We start from the raw sequence: 4,231 nt of genomic DNA on the forward strand, positions 1-4,231 counted from the left end.
TTTTTTTTTTTTTTTTTTTGGTACCAGAGATCAAACTCGGACCTGTGCTTGTGAGGCAGGCCATGGAACCACTGAGCTAACTCCCCTGCTGGCCCTCCAGCTCAAATGTTGGCAGTGTGACAGCAACATGTTTATAGTAATGGCTACCCTAAAAACCACAGAGCCTCCTGGGCTATAATGTACAGACAATGCACTACCAGGAGTGGACAGGCGAAGACCCCCCCTCTCCCCTCCCAAGTGACTCACTGTATAACAAGGAAGGCTTGAAATGTCCAGATTGTTACAGTGACCTTTCTCAGAGGAAGAGCCCATGCATTATAAGCAGTGAGCACTGAAGTTCCCACTTAAATTCTGTTCAAAGGGCCTGCTTTGAGATGAAGACAGATGAAGGTTTTTAGGTGGATCCAAGTCATGCCTACGACAACATTTGATATGCTCAGCTATTAAAGTTTTTAGAGCTCCCAGTTCACTTGTCAGCAATACCATCTGGCCACAGTGAGAAACGCCTAATAAATCGCTTGCACATTTGGACACCAATGTGCTAAAGTTGGATACACCCAGCTTGGCATTCTTCATCAGGCTCTGCAGGGAGGAGTCAGCAGAGTCTCCTGGTACAGAGAGGATCTTTCAAAATCCTGTACAAGATCAAAACAAAGGATATCTTAATGACAGAACGTAAAAAAGACGTGTTATTTCAAATGAGATCACATCTGTCAGCCCACTGCCGCATCATGAGAAAATGGCTGGACAGATTTTCACCAAATGTGGAACATACGCTTTATACAATATAGTAGAGTTGGCTTCCTGGACACAGGCAGATGACAGGTGTGGCCTGTAAGGGAATTCTAGCCAAGGGAATGTGAGTGGCCATGACCCGGTCCGTACACCTCCAGAACATCTTCTCCGTGCATTTACCCCTCTGTGGTGGCAAAGAAATGCTTCTAGCACCTTAGTAGTCACGTGTTGATCAAAAGGAGTCTAGGGCCTTCTATACTGTGGCAAGTGAACTATTTAACCACCCTACTTCAACCTCAGACCACTTTGGGCCATTATGTAAGAGAGATTTTGTGTCCACATCATTACATGTTGGCCTCTATTATTACAACACTTACTCCACAGATGATTTAATTTAAAATATGGGCCAAGGATCAACTATAAAAAGAAAAACAATCCAATTTTTTAAAAGAGAAAAAATGTGTTAACAGACACTCCCAAGGAACAGGTACCAATGGTCAATAAGCATGTGAAAAGATGCCTAGCACCTTTAGTCATCAGAGCAAAGCAAATTAAAACTACAGGGAGCTATGGCGTCCTAACCACAGGAATGACTACACCAAAAGTTGGTAGGATGTGGAGCAACTGGAGCTCCCATACACTGTTGATGGCAGCATAAAATGCTATCACCACTTTGGGATATGCCAAGCAGTATCTTGCAAAACATTCACTTGTCCCATGACCCAGTAAATCCACGCCCCAGCATTTGCTGCGAAAAGTTTTTTAAAACAAGAAAGAAAGAAAACTTAAAGCAAGGGGGCATAAAAAGAATGGAATAATAACTTTCATAACAATTTTATTTGTAATAGCAAAAAACTAGAAATGATTGTTATTCATCAACAAGATAAACAAATGGAATTATATTCATATACTGCAGTACTATTCAGCAATAAAAAGAACAAACCCCTGATACAGGCAACATGAGTGAATCTTAAAACATCTTTGCTGAATGAAAGAAATCTTTGACAAAAAGTAAAGTGTAAAAAATCAATGGTTTAAGGAATATTTTTAATTGAGAAAAATAAAAGCTATATAAGTGTGCAACAATAGGGAATGTTTAAACATATTGTGGTATGTCACCAATGCAGAATACATAGTCACATACTTTTTTCCAGTTTATATAGAATGCTAACTGTATGTGTAGCATTGTGCTAAACTAGAAACAAATGCAGCTGTATTAAAGTATAGTAGAAAGCAGAGTACATTGGCTTGTATTTGGCATACCTACTAAAAAAAATAGACTTTAGCTGCTCTGGCTGTAAAAGAATGTCTGACTATATAAGATGATGGATATTTTAATTTGCTTCACTCTGGTAATTATTTTACTATCTATATATGTCCCATAATATCATTGTTTACCTTAAAAATACATAATAAAGTTTTATTTTAAAAAAGAAAAAAATCAATGGTTTAAAAAATTCAAAACAATGAGATTGCAGGAATCTGCAGTGAATGACTAAGAAACAACATGAGGAAACTTTCCAGGGTAATCATTATCTTCCATATCTTGGTAAGGGTTTAGAATTTAATGATCTATATATCTATGAAAGCCCATGGAGTAGTATGCCTAATATTTGTGTATTTCACTATATAGAAAAATCACCTTTAAAAAGATAGAAATACCATCTTAAAAACATAAATGCACATAAATCTCTTAGTTTGCATGCTCAGTTTTTATGGTGAAAGTATACTAATGTCTCCAATTTACTCTGAGATGCATAAGAATTACTTGTTACTGAATATATGAAGGGATGAACAGATGAAATAACTTGGGTCAAAAGACAAATGTTCTCTGCAGACTCTGGATGCCATACACACACACACACACACACACACACACACACACATACACACACATACATACATATACACACTTCACAATTCTTTCATAATAAAGTATTTGAAAATTATACAAGTTATGGGGCATGTGCAAAATTCCTTCTGAAGGGTAAAGAGGTCACCTCCCTCTGCCGCCCCCAAAAAAATCAATTTTTACTCAGGGTAGCAAAACTGAAAAACAAGGTATTAATGCAACAGCCACTCTGGATGGTGTAGAAAGTGCACAAAGATATTATGGGCAAAGGAGATGGAAGTATTCCAACCAAGGCCCCCAACTGGGCCAGCTGTTTCTCACAGGGGCAACACCTCAGGGAAACCAACAGAGGTGGCCTTAATGATCCAACAACAGTCAATGATTGTCCCAAACAAGAGGCAGAATGAAGGTGAGTCCTCTGGAAATGCATAAACTTTATGCTTCATAAAAATGCCACTGCATTGTCCATATTTCTCTCAATTCACTGAGTATTCATGAAAACTTGGGTGTGAGTCAGGACTTAGCAGCCACGGGGTAGGGAGCCAGTTCTGGCCCCAAGAAACTCAGTTCCAATCTTGACTCTGCATCAAACAGGTGCATGTCCTTGATTAAGGCTCTGCATGTCTTTGGATTGCCGTAAGAACTTGGGAAAAACTGAACTGTCCTAGTGATCTAAAACAAAGGATGGATCAAGATCATAGCAGCTTTCTCACAGCTAGGAAACCACTACCACAGTCCCTGAGCATGGCCCACCAATCCCCCAGTCACGAATACTAGCAGTTTTGAGAAACCAGCACTAGATGGGACCAGGCAAAGCACGCTCTAATCCGCTGCCAAGAAAACCAGCGGCTATGAGAACCGGGCAGAACACTCTGGTCCCATCTGCGAAAAGGAGAATCCATGATGCAGGCTCATCGGATCCCACCCCTCAAAGGTACCCTGGGAGACTGCAACCTTGGGCCAGGGCCAGGAATGCCTCCCCAACCATCTCAGGCTGAAACCCCCTCGTCTTTACAGGCTCTTTTGGGTGTCACTAGCTGCGGGAGCCTCGCCCCCAACTCGGCGGTCTACACAGGTAACTTGTTCTAGAGGCTTGCGCGGGGCTGATAATCATCTGTTTGTGTGACTCGTGTCCCCAGCTAGGCTCTGAGCTTCTCCAGGCGTGGCTCTTGCCTCGCTGCAATTATAAACCGCGGCCAGCGGTGCCTAGCACATGCAGCACTCATGGAATACAGTGAATCCGCCCAATAATTGGTCCCTGCTGTCAGTCGCTGCCAGCTCTGATGCTAGGCCTAAGGTATATAATGAAACAATGGATTTTAAAATTATTTTTATTAAGGCGTTTAATGCTATGCCACTATAGGTGTCTCCGGTGATCATTGCTGGGGACATCGAGGTTATTAAGCACCGTCCCCGGGAACCCACGAACACGAAGCCAGGAAGGTGAAAGCTACAGCCTGGTCCCTCTCGCCCCTCCCTTCCTCTCCTCCGAGCTGCAGCTCCCCGCCTCCTCGCCCATTCGTCTTCATCCCGCCCTCAAACTGGGGCCTCTGTCCCAGCTGGCACCAGTACAAAATCGGGAGCCAACTCCTGAGTCCGGAGTCCTGCAACAAATCCCGCCGCCCCGCCGCGCCGCGCCAGGAA

The sequence above is a fragment of the Fukomys damarensis genome, unplaced genomic scaffold (assembly GCF_012274545.1).
Source record: "Fukomys damarensis isolate Sample0158 unplaced genomic scaffold, DMR_v1.0_HiC HiC_scaffold_27, whole genome shotgun sequence".
NCBI lineage: Eukaryota > Metazoa > Chordata > Mammalia > Rodentia > Bathyergidae > Fukomys > Fukomys damarensis.